This window comes from Falco cherrug, chromosome 1 (assembly GCF_023634085.1).
Source record: "Falco cherrug isolate bFalChe1 chromosome 1, bFalChe1.pri, whole genome shotgun sequence".
Lineage (NCBI taxonomy): Eukaryota > Metazoa > Chordata > Aves > Falconiformes > Falconidae > Falco > Falco cherrug.
The window spans coordinates 97,345,876-97,359,176 of record NC_073697.1 but is presented as its reverse complement, the minus strand read 5'-3'; the positions used below and the strand labels follow the sequence as shown (position 1 = coordinate 97,359,176).

General features: G+C 45.5%; 1 long non-coding RNA gene across 1 annotated transcript in view; it reads left to right on the top strand.

Annotated features, from left to right (window-relative positions):
• Positions 1–13,301, top strand: part of LOC129737486 (uncharacterized) — a 45,802-nt gene that overhangs the window by 7,568 nt on the left and 24,933 nt on the right. The window contains exon 2 of the long non-coding RNA XR_008735395.1: positions 2,891–2,954. This is a non-coding gene — a long non-coding RNA (uncharacterized LOC129737486). The remainder of the gene's footprint in view (positions 1–2,890; positions 2,955–13,301) is intronic.

Here is a 13,301-nt window from a genome sequence, read left to right as displayed (position 1 = left end):
TTTTGATCTATTCCAAGGAGAAGAGCTAATTTTTTTCTGCAGACCCTGCCCATTTTTGCCTTAAAACAATAACTGATACTCCACTGCATGACCTAAAGCTTTACTGTCCATTTCAGGAGATACTGCTCCCTCTCCTTTGCCAGTCTGGGGTACCAACATCCAGCTTCTATGTTTGCTTGCTTTGGTACATGCTGTGAATCTGGCCTGGGGTCTTTCAAGTGGTCCAGAGTCTGAGAGGCTGGAGAAATTTGAGCAGCATCAGAACTTAGATGTCCTTTCTCTTGGTTTAGTACATTTGCCAGCATGCAGCAGCCAGACACGATTTCTCCCTGCACACAGACCCAGGGGATTAGCACAGACATGTCAGTAAGTGTCATTCCTTGTGCAGCATTTCAAAAGTGACCTTAACGCTATGGGAAATTGGCCCTGCATATGTCCAGAAGAGGATGGTTCAGGCTTGATCACACATTCAGCCCTTGGCTTTGCTTGTTTGTGCTGGCTTCTGCATGTACTGATAGGGTAGCTGAGCTGCCCAGCTCCCACTCCACTGATGCCCTTCTTTTGGTTTGGGTGGACAGTAGGATCAGGAGAGACCAGCTTCTTGGGGGGGGGGGGGCATGTGGACCTGAGTGCAAAATGAACAGCCCACAACCCCCTGACCAGCATGTATTCAGGAAGACTTCTCCCTCTGCAGGATCTGCTCTGCTGTCTTTATCCACCCCCTGACATGATCCTATATCCAGGCACTTCAGAAGAAAAAAGAAACAAAACTGAAAGCTGCTATTTTTAAACTCTGCCTTTGGCTCTCTTTGCAGCACTCTGCTTTCCTCCCTGTGATTCAGTGTTCTTTTGAGAACTAGGCACCAGGGCCCTGCGGTTTCCTGGTACTTGGAACATAAAATCTCCTAATTCTTCTCTCACAGCAAGCTTCAGAGGCTAGAGAGTGATTGATATTTTCTATTGCTTCATTAATAGTCACGGCACAGTAGTTTCCTAATCTGTTTTTGCACTGCTTTTTATTTTGAATCATTTATCTTCTAAATTTTCTCAGCCCTCCATGTCACACAAAGCAAATGCTGTTTTCTCCCCTCCTGCCTTTTAACTGGCGGGTTGAGACCTTCAGAAGCTGGTGAAGCAAAGCTGTCTGTGAGCTGGGAAGCTGGGGGGGACCTGCCTCAAGGAGCTTCCTCATCCTTGTTTTAACAAGCTTGGCAAATATACCAAGGGTATATCCCAGAGTGATCTATTACTGGGATAAATTGGGAGTAACTACTGCAAGGGAAAGTCTCCCTTGTTGCTCTGCTGGCTGATACTGGCACCCATGGTGCACGTGTTGCAATGCTGTCTGCAACTGCAGAAGATAAAAGATCAGCCATGCCCCAGAGAGCCTGCAGCCTGTGCAGGCAAAGGGGAAGAGAAGGCAGAAGGTACTTGAGTCCCAGACACCACTACAGCAGGAGTCGATCACTGGTGGAGACCACCTCTACCTACACCCTGTATGGTGCTGCCCCAGCCCACTCCCACCACTAAATCAGGGACGCTGGCAGTGCGTGGAGGTGATGGGTGGGTCTGGAAGATGCCCTAGATCCTGAGGGAAGAGTGGAGCATTACAGTCTAGTTCACTTCTCTGCGAGGAAGGTCTGTTGAGAGAACGAATGACAGCCGTGCTCAGAGCTCCTTGGCAGTTTGGAGCACATAAGAGACCACTGCTTCAAGCCCTGCTGTTTGTTCTTTTTGGTTCATGTAGTCTTTAAGCAGCATTTTCCACTCTCGCATGTAAAATGAATCTGTCTCAGCTGGTAACTCACAATGGTAATTCCCTTGCAGACAGAGGGGCTGTGTCTTACTTGCTTAGGTACCAAGTGGCTAGTGCCCAGTATGTATATGTGTGCGCTTCATACGGATAAATAGTGTTTCCCAACAACTTTAGCCCTCTGTGTGAAGGGTATGTGGGGCTGTGGGTTGGTGGTCTGCAATGGCCCAGCTCAAGTGAAATCAAAATGCAGGGGCCTTCCTGGGAAAGGAGAACTCCAGCCTTTTTCCCTGCAAGCCTCTGCTCACTGCCAGCGCTGTGCACAGTGAGAAAGCTTGTGCCACAGTCCGTTTTCCCAGCTCCATGTCCACCCTTGGTTTTCCTCGTCTCCAAATCAGACCTGCTTTGGGGTCCTGTGTGACTGACAACCCACCTCTCCCATGGAGGACAACAGGTTTAATCTACTTGCCAACCAGCATGGAGAATCTATAGTGTCTCAGCTGTTTCTCCATGCCCCTTACACACCTCCATCTATACATTCTAGTCCAAGGAATTATGAGTTTGAAACCTGGATATATTACATCTATTTCTGGTGGTGCTCAGAGCACAGGAGAAACAGGGAAAACCTGGGATGTCTCCTGCTGACCATGCTCTTCCCCACCACGTCTTCAGGGATAAAGGTATCCTGGATAAAGGCAGAAAATGCAGTGGGACCCATTTGTCAAGAGGCTTGGGCATCAGCACATGGGATGTAGGGGGGAACAGGGAGTTGGCTGTTGGGAGCCAGCTCCTCACTGCTGCGCTGTTTGAACTATGTCTCCTCATTGCCTTGTAAACACCTGGAACCTTTACCTGTGAATGAGCTGGCTTTCCCAGGTTAAACAACTTGCTGTGCAGCTGGGACTCTCTGGCATGTCTGCAGTAATCCTGAACTCACTGTAAATTGCTTTTTCATTCAACCAAACTTGGAAAAAGGCAGACAGGCTGTAGTCTAAACACCCCAAGAGCCTGTATTTGCTTTGTTCCTTATGTGTTCCAGCACATTTCTGCTCCCCTATGACTTAAAACAGTGTGTCTTTGTGCTTATCTTCTGGGTTTGGCAAGGCAGTTTTTACCTCTTAGTTTTTGTCTCAACAGGAGAAATTGCTGTCTAACTGATCCTTTGTGGACTTCCGACCAAAACCATCCAGTGCAACATATGGTAAGTCATTCAACGTTTTATAAACTCAGACCCTCAACTATAGCTATTTATGGGTGGAAACTGGCATATCAATAGTTTCTTTCTGGTTACAAGGGTAAAGAATTCTGGCTTATGTTATTATGACATCTCAGTCTGGGTTTCTCCAGCCCTTCCTTAGATTATAATGCCTTTGACTTTACATTTGTTGCCTCTGGTGCCTGCCGCAGTAGCTTAGCACTATGGTATGTCAGCAAGGGAAACATCTCAGCTACACTCCCCTTGCTGCAAAGAACACAGGCCCTTATTATGTTAAAGGAGAAGGTTTGCCCTGATGTTACACATGGCAACAGTGTGTGAGGACTTGGCTTTGGATGATCTTATCTGTTACAGCACTGATGCACATTCTTAGTCATGTCATTCTCTGAAGAAAAAAAAGGGTGTGACAACAGATAAATAAGTATGACTTGTGGGATGGCTTTGTTTAAGTTCTCTTGACTCTAGCCATCAGCAGCTGACTGATGCCTGCAGCAGAGTAGTTGGGACTTGCTGCAACCTCAGTGAGTGTGAGAGAGACACTGTATGGTGTAGTAGAAAGAAATTGTGCTGGCAACCTCCGTGCTAGTGCAGAGAGCAGGGCTGGTTTTGCTACACCAGCATATTTCTACCACAGCAGCTATGCAGCTTCCAGCCCGAGATGTTTCTCCATGTCAGGTTGTTGTACCACTGCTTAGCAGACTTGTGTGCCCTAATTCCAGCACAGGTTTAGGAAGTAAAACTTCTTATAGTTGTTTGGATCATATGAATTTCCTCTGTGTAGATGCTTCTGATATATCTCAAAAATGGTTGGCAGGGGTCAGCTGGAAAGTGGGTTGACTCTCTGAAAGGTGAACCAGTACCTGTGCGTGGGAGACTGACCCACCTTCTTCCCTGAGAAAGTGCTTCCAGGCCGCTTTTAAAAGAGGGTTTCTGGGTTTTCACTCCCGTTGGCAAAGGAGGTCCTCAGCCTGTTGGACTCTTCATCCAGCACCTCCTGCTAGCACTGAATGCGCCATGCATGTTATGCAAATGTTTTTTATTACTTCCAGACATGAGCTCTTCTTGAGTTTCCTTTGTGGATAACTCAGCCCATCTGTAGTTTTAAAAAAGCAGTGTTCAACACTCTGCCTTTTGGCATTTTGTGTAGTGCTACACTCAGGTGACCATTATAAATGTGTTGCTCTTGCTTTGCACCTGATTTTTCAAAAGTCTGGAGCTTTGGAGTCTCTTAGTTGTTCCAAGATGTGCCTACTTTCTCAAGGATCTTTATTTTGGCTGCAGGGAGAAAGAGGGAGTATAAGAGGTTCAAGGGGAATGAGTAAGATGGAACAGAACAGTCTATACAAACAGTAGTATGGCTTGGAGCTCTCCTGACTTAAAGGGTCACCTGCTGCAGGGAGACACAAGGAACTCTGGATGAGGTGAAGCAAGCAGGGCTCACTTCCAAGGAGGTCTGATGTATTATGCTGCACTAAAATGCATCTGAATGTCAGTCGAACAGCCATCTCTCCAAACTCTTCCTTGCCATGGCTGAGAACGTGTCTAGAGAGAGGTGTTCAAATGCAGCTATTCTGCCTGATCGTTCTCCTTGTTTTGACACAGCTTCTTGCAGGAATAACACTAAGGAATGGATTGCTCTTCACCCCACTTTCTCACACAGTGAAGAGCTATAAGGAACTAATATAGTTCCTACCTTTAGACCTTGCAATGGGCTGGAGAAGTCTGAGCAAGGCCAGCAGCCCCAAGAAGGGGCTGCTGCTGGGGGGTGTGTGTTTTTTAAGGGTCAGAATATGTCAGGATAGCATTTAGCCTTATATATTGACACACTAACATCAAACATGAGCTGTCTCTTAAAAGAGAATGTGGAATTATCAGAGACAAAACAAGACTCTGACATTGGCAAGGAAGCGTTCTCCATGCCTGACTGAGCTAACGTTTCCTAATTGCAACCAGAGAGCTCACTCTGTGTATGAGTTTAAAAACATTACCTTTTTTCCAAATCATAGTGGTTTGCCCCTGTGAAAGCTATTTTCCTCATTGTGCATTCTTCAGAATAATTACCAACTATCAGCATTTAAAATTTCTCTTCACTTCCTTTTGTCTTTTGTCTTTTCTCTCTCTTTTTTTTCTTTTCTTTTTTTTTTTTTATTTTTTGGTGTGTGTCTTTTTTTATGTGTGTCCCCATTTCAGCTCTGTAGCCATCCAGCGCTGGGGTTAACCGATCAGAGATGGCCAGAACTCTGCAATGCTCAGCACTGGGCCAGGGAAAGGGGGTTACCCTGGAATGGAGTTGCCTTTAATCCATCGCCTTCATCTTTTCTGTTGGTCTCTGGGCTTTGACTCCCCCAGCCAAGGAAATGTGTACTGGAGTCCAGATTTAGTGTTTTGCACTTGGGACAAACCCTTCTAACTTTCACATTCCTGCATTTCTGAGTTCTGCCTAGTAGCAGAAATAGAATGAACAAAGTACCACAGGAAAGATGATGCTGAAAGAATTATTTATTAACTGTCTTACTGGATTCAGAAGGGTGGAAAGCATATCCAGCCCAGATCCATCTAGCCAAATTCAACTGAAGGTCATGAATCTGCAGAGGTCCAGCAGAGCTTTTCTGACTGTATGCCCAGCAGATATGCTCTTGCTTGACCATATGCTATCTCTAATGTAGGTGTTGCCTGATTGAACTCAGCATTTTTCCCTTCCAGTCACCCTAATTGAAATTCAGCAAGGTGCTAAGAACTTGTTTTCAAAGAGGGTTAATAGTTTTGAAAGTTTCAGTTTGGGAAAGTCTGAATCTTGAGAGACCAAACTTTTCAGCAGGTACCTTCCACTTGCAAGTTTGGTGTCTCTTGCAGCGTCTGGGGATGGTTCTGCCAAGTCACTGGTCACTGTGGGACGTACAGTAGTAAGGTCTTTAGTCCGAAGTCAGGCTCTCCTGGAAGCATGTGGCAGTTTGCCCAAGAACAGGGATCTCAGGCCTTGATTTCAAAAGGCAGCAAAACCAACATGACCCATCTAAGAATATGTCACATCCTACTGGTCTGTGTACGTGCTTATCTTTAATGATGTTCTTTCAAAGGATCTTGGATAAGAACCAAAAGGAGAGCTTTGAAAATTCACTCATACAGAATAATTGTATTTAACCTATGCTGTCAGTTCACACCGTATCATCTTAAAGAATAAATAAGCAGTTAACATTCTTACAGTAACTTTTCACTATTCAGTACCAGGAGGTGAGGGGACATGTGCCTTCCCAGATATCAGGTACATCTTGGTGGTGGTGGGAGTGTTTAGTTTTGGTTTTAAACTTGACAGTAGCAGTGGGGGGATAAATTTAAAATGCAATAATTCAGAGTCAAATGGTAAGGCCTAGGAAAACAGATGTGGGGTGTGTGCCATGAGCCAAGATCAACTTCACAAAACTCAAAAGATTAGTTCTATGAGAACTGGAGGAGGGGGGGAAATTGTCCAGTCAGTGTTGTGATGGATGGGAACAAGGAAATAGCTCAGAAAAGTCAAACAGCAACACAAAAATTTTAACTTTCTGGTGCCATTATTTTGTCATAGGTAGGAAATTGTTTCAATGGTATCTGAAGGGTATTAACTACTGGCTTCCTCTGACATAAAATGAGGGTACAGAGGCTTTTATTCCTCTGAACTGCTTCTGCACTCATCTCCAGAGCAAAATTGCCTCCTGTTTAAAATCCTGAACAAAAAATCCTAATCTTTGTCTGCCCTTTCCCTGGGACTTTTTGTTGTTATAGCAACTTTTTTATTGTTCTGTCAAGAAAACACAAATTAAATGTTTCACTTCAGACATTATTGCCAAGGTATAACACTTTGGGACCATTAAGCGAACCCCCAGTAGTGCAAACCAATTCAGCACTAGCTTGTATTCACCTGTTTTGGTTCTAGCCTAGCTGCTGCATCCAGGTTGTGTTTCTTATGGTGCTGCTCTGCATCATGTGTGGGGGCACCTCATAAAAAAAAAAAAATAATAATAATCAGGGCTAGTCAAGGAGCTAAGAGCTTTTTCCCCAAAGTGGCTATTGATTTTGAGGTGTTTAAGCACACACACCAAATACTGTCTCCGCAAAATGGACAAGCTCAGTGCACCCATTTTGAGTCTCTTGATGACTGGTTTCATCACAGCCAGTCTTTTTCTGCTGACTTCAGATGAATGATCTGGAATACAGTTTTCATGGCAGCTGTTCAAAGGACCCAGTATTCTCCATCCTATGCCTCTGCTATCGCTGAGAGTCAGACCAAGTTCAGCTAGGCCAGCATAATTGTAAAAGTCTCTCTTATGCAGGTATTGATTTCTGCCTCCCAGCCTGCCAGAAGCCATGGTGGGATCAGTGAAAGAAGCTTCTCATGTTCAGTACACCCCATGAGCTGTCTCTTTCAGCTTGAGTGCCTCAGACATGCTCTGTCAGAGCAGGAGACCTGTTTGTCTCCCCAGTGTCTCATCTGGTTCTTGCCATATGTCTATGGGGCACGTGGAGACCTGGTTGAAAACACAATGCATGTCAGTTATTGCCTGCATGCTGCACTGTATTTTGAAGGCTTTGCTCTTTGGCTGTGGATCAGCAGTGTCCCTGTGCCACAGGCCTCTTCTCAGCACAGAAAAGGTTGCTAGCTCCATCCTTTGCTCTGGCTTTTCTTTTGAGTTTCCTCCTGTGAGTGCTCTGGAGAAGTGCATCAGCTTCAAACCCTATCCAGCCAGGCTGCCAGTATCCAAGCAAGCACTTGTGCTGGCACTTTCCTGTTAGCATCAGTATATTACCAGAACCACCTGCCACAGCAAATCATCCCTCACTGGCCATCTCCATCCTTGGATTAGTCAGGTCTGTTGTTTTGAAAACCCCACGCCACAACACAGGCTTGTTCCAGAGGACTCTTTCAACTGTTGCTGAACAGTATCCAGAAATATCATGCAGTCCCTCACAGAAGAGAATGCAAGATCTCTGTAAAAGTGACCCATGGCAACTTCAGCTTCTCCATTAAAAGTTCTTCTGTGTTTTGTATCCAGACCCTTGGTTGTCACTGTTGACACGGGGGGAAAAAGAAGCCTCCACTGCTATTCATGGGGAGAAGCCCCCAGTTTGAGCACCACGTTTTCCTGGAATCTACACAAGGCTTGCAAATATTATTCTTTTCTCTAACACATCCACTGAAAGAGCAGTTTTTCAAGGCTTCCTACAAGCTAAACCAAGCCAAAGGTTCCCTGGCTGGCAATCATCAATAACAGTGAGCTGCTACTTAAACTCTGCTGTCCTTAGATGAATTGACAGCTCTTCCCTTCCAGGGGAAGATAATATCTTCTCTCCAAAGAGATGAGGTGCCAGTTGTCTGGTCTCCTTGCCTTTCTTGAAGCTTTTCAGAGAAGCAATGGAAGGTGTTGATATATTGCCCTGAGTCATTAATAGACCATGTGCTTTGGAGCTTCTCTTTTTTTTTTTTCCATCATTTGTATATTTTTCCTTTCAATCTTCTTGTATTTAGATGTCATCATCCTACAAACGTTGTGTTTGCTGGGGTGCAGAACTAGAGAGAAAGCTTTATTTGGGCCAAAACTAGAATTTAGATCGAACTTGATCTTTGCAGCTGGTCACTAGCACTAAGAGCAGTGTGAAGTGTTATTTTGGTTCAGGGGTGGGGAGGGAGATTGATGGTTTTGGGGGAGTTGCAGGTTGGTTGGTTGGTTTGTGTTTTTTAAAAAAGCAAAAGGTACCAGCAAAACTGAAACAAAACCACAGCCAGGGGAAGTGAATCTCTGAGTCTGGGTCTGGAGTTCTCTCCTTGTGGACATTGGTGCCTTTCTGGGAAGGGCTTGGCTGCAGCAAGCTTGTTACCTTTGTGTAAGGACTCTCAAGGACCACTGAGGTCTGAGCTTGTTCCAATTTCCACACAGGATGGAGATGCTACAAGAACCTTATTTACCTGTCATCTAAGGAAAAGTAGGTCCTGCCTCCCTCTGTCTTCCTACTGCACCGGCTCTGCTCAGCTGGACCAGTGCTTCTACAGTTGTTATACGGAGCAAGTACCACCATGGTAGAACTTGTCCTTACAGCTCTGAGGAGGAACTTTCTCAGAGGCCATGGAGGCAAAGCACTTCCCAACCTCAGTCATAAATGCAATCCTGATTGCTGTATCTTCTTGTTCCAGGTGACAGGAGGAGAGATCCCTGTGCATCTCTAAGCCTTGTGCTCCCAGGGCTCCAGGCAAGAAGTTCAGTATGAGTCTTGCTTCTTCTCTGTAAGCTTTTATCTCATAGCGAGTAATAGTTAAACTTACAACCCAGAAATCCTTTGGGCTGGACTGTAGACTGTAAAACAGGCTGGGGAGACACTGGCTTCTAGTTGTCTCCAGAGGTAAACCACTGTCCATACAGTCCTAGCCTCTAGTTCATAGGACGAAATTCCTTTCCTGTGCCAGAAAAGCAGCAGCTCCAATCTATGGAAAGCTCATTTGCCATGCTTGTGCTGTGGGCTTATTTTCCTCCACAGTAGCACCCGGCATCTGGCTGAAAAGTATGGTAGACGAGGCCCAACAAGCTCAGTAAAAGCCCTCTATCCCTCACCAGAATGCAAGGCACAAGAGCTGCATCTGTAACAGACAGCTCGGACTCATATCTCCCTCTGAGGAGCACCGTTACAGAAATATTTCCCAGATATTTGGCTGGGCATCATACAAAGCTATCCAGTTTCATGATGCTAATTTTCCCATTGTCTAGACAGTTGCAAATCCAGACAGCATTATCAGTGTGAACCTACTGCACACACGCATACACACAAAAGCCCATTTTTTTTGCCCATGGTATTTACAGGTATGTTCTTACCCATGAGCTGCCTAGTGGCAAATTTCTGAATTGCTCCGAAGTGCCTGCAAAAATCTCCTGGGGTCCCCATTCCCTCAGCAGGGCTGGTGTTTGGTTCAAACAACACTGAACTGTATAGATGCTCTGAAGGTTGAACTGGAGGATCTAGCCCCTCGCTGCCTACCTTCTCCTGCACACAGAAGAAAAACAACTTGTGCTCAGGGTTGGACAGTGATGCTAGCCAAGCCTGGATGTCCCTCTTCAGGACAGTGTCTCCTGCCACGGTGGTGTTCCAAGGATGAAAATGTTCTTTTGTGGTTTGCATGCTGGAAATGTTCATGGAAAGACATTCTGGGGCTGTAGGCATGTAGTTGAGGTCCTGCTAGTCTCTCTTGATGATAAAATGATCTGTAGGCATTTGTTCCTTCTGTCTGGCTTGAAATGTTAAGACCTGTGTAGAGGAACAACATATTCTCGTTCGGCACATCAGGGGTGCCAGCCCACATTTTAAGGCAGGCTGTAGCACCTTCCCCAAACTTTGGCATGATCTGTAGCTATATTTATAGCTCCTCTGTGATGCCAAGGGGCAAAAATATAGTAGGAGCAGGAGCTGTATTTACAATGTAATAACTTCTGAATGAAGATACTTAGCCAACAGCAGCATTTCCCCTCCCTTTCTCTTCTCTAATTTGCAGAGTTCTCCACTTTCTTCCCAGGGCCTCTTTCCCCATGTGCATGGCTTTTGTGGCCCACTGCAGTGGGGTAGCCCCTGGCTTGCTGGGCTGTACCAGCAGTCTGGGCTCTGCGCCCATTTCTTTGGAAAGCAGAGCAAAGATTAACCCAAGTGAAGTACAAAGAGCTTGGCTGCAGCTCCTTTTCAGCTTTCTTGGACAGCACAGGGAGTGGGGCAGGAACTGTCCCTGTGTTTGTGGGATGTGAATCTTGCCAAGCGGCTCTTAATTTTGCATGGAATTACTAGAGTGAATCCCTGTGATTGAGACAGCAATAGTGTTCTACTAATGAGAGTCCAGGGCTTGTAGTGTCTGAACAGCAATGACTTTGGTCTTTCCCTGGTGAGGACCCCAAGCTGGCTGGGTGATCTGTTTCCACGAGCCCCTACTGGCTCCTGAAGGTGAACAAAAGGGAAGGAACTGAAATGGCAAACCCACCACGCTGCAGTTTTCTGCCTTGGAGATGCCTATTACCAGAGCCTGGGAGCTGCGGGCAGAGAACCTAGTGGGACCTGAGCAGAGCTGAGATAATGTCCCAGACAGCCAGTCCACATGGGAGTGGAGGAGGAGGAAGAGGGCAGTTCTAGTTCAAAATCTGTGAGGCTTTGCAGTGAAAGTGCTGGGAAGGGAGGGCTGGAAAAGTTCTCTCTTCCTCCAAGATAGCTGTGGTCTGTTCCCCAGCTGGACTCTCGCTCTGTGTCTGCTCTAATGCACATCTTCTCTGTACCAGATGGGTTTGTTTTGCAAAGTCGAATCTGATCTCCTTGGTTTGTCCTGTGTATCTTGCTTGGTTTTCAGGACTCAGACTCTTAAAGTTTCCACCATATCAACTTCACAGAAAAGCATTCTATTTGCCCTCCTGTAGCTGAAAAGGGCAAGTACTGTGGCTCTGATAATAGCAGACAGGCCCAAGAAGTCTTCCAGTCCAAAGTATTTCGCAGAAGCCTGGCCACATTGGCAACTTTACTGCTGCAGCTCTCATTGTGAGATTTGACTGAATGAAAATGGGAAGATTCAGCCCCATTCAGGTTTGATGTCCATGAAGCATACTCGGCTCTAGGGAGGTGGCCATGTCTTCTAGCACAATGTGTAACATGAGAGGGGGGTTCTGAAGCTCTACCCAGAGCAAAAACCAAGAACTTGCTTAGATTTGATATGCCCTTTCATAGTTTGCTTAAATGTTAACTCTGAGTCCATCCTCACTGACTCACACAGTCAGAAGGTAGTGGGAACGGAGGTAAAAAAATAAAGGCTCCCTTAAACTAAAGGTATGCGATTTCTTTACACTTTACATGTTGAACATTTTTACATATTTATATTCCTTTACATGTTGAAATGTAGGACCTTTCTAGGGTAAGCCGATGTAAAAGAATACAGACACAAGCAAAGTGAATTCATACTTTAAATTGCGTATGTGCTCAAGTACTCAGTCTTTCTAAACACATAATGTGAATGCAGATGTGCAGAAAGTTATCTGAGGTCGGTTACTATAAATTTACCTAACTTAATCCTTAAATCTGTGATGCCTAGGAAATGTGTGTACTTAGTTGCTCTGTGCTTTTCTAATAGAAGTAAAGAGAGCAGATATCTACTTAACTTTTGTTGAAACAAGTCTCTGCATATGATTCTCTGATGGACCTTGCTGTTGTGTGTTTATCAATTAGCACTTGCTTCAGTCTGTATATTCGATAGCACTACCACCTGCTGATGGACACATTTGGGCACGGATGTGCTTTGATCTGTGCAAAGTCACTCCCAGTAGGTCTCCCTGCCTTTAAGCACCCTTACTAGGCAGGGAACTCTTTGTGCCTGGAGCTGCTAAGAAAGAGCTGTTGCACTTCAACCCCATGCTTGAATCTACTTGAAACCATGCTGCCACCACTCTCTTGGCCCTGACATTTAAGGGGGTTGTCCTGCTCCCTACTCCTACCCTAGAAGAGCTGTGCCTTTGGCCTCAGTGGTGTGGGAAGGAGTTATTTACCCAAGACTGGTTGCCCTGGAAGGATGTGAACCTGAAAAGTGTTTGATTAACAGGTGCCCAACAAAGATCATCAGACAGGTCCCAGGAAAGCAAAGGCAAGGCTTTTTTAACAGGTGTGTAGAACTGCTGTTGAAAGACATTGTAATAACCATTTTGAAGACTATAAATATCCCTGAAGAAAACCTCTTTTGGCAGAAGCCTGGCCTTCTGTTTCCCATCAATTGTAGCTTTGTCTCTTTTGAAGCCCCCCCGCTGCAAATGAGCAAACACCTGGCTAAGAAAAGATGAATGGAAAACATTGCCTATGCTGGAGAGGTAATGGCAAATCCCATGCCAGGAGGAATAATAAACAGGAGATTATTGATATAACTGTGCTAGTCTCCGATAGGTTTTCCACCAGGCATGTAGGAGCACCTACAAAGGGGGCATTGTCTCTGCTGTCACTGAAAGGGAAATGGGAGAAAGGAGCCCAGCACGGGAAGGACCGGTTTGTGTCTGGTGAACAAAAATGATTGGTATCAGCAGAATAGGGAAGGAAGGCATGAGAAATCACTGGTCTGTGAATTCTGAGGATCAAAAGGTAGTGTGTTGCAGTCAAGTGTCCAACAGGCTATTGCTGGTTAGCCCGACCTCTGCTCTAAATTCTGGATGATGCGCTGGGAATTGAACTGCAGCGTTGAGTCTGATGGCTTAATGATGCCCCCTGCCCAGAGCCCCAGTGCATGGCTGCTGACTGTCCGCTTTGCAACAAGGTGCAAATTTATTGATGTACAGGAATCTGTGTCATGATGTTAGCGCTGCC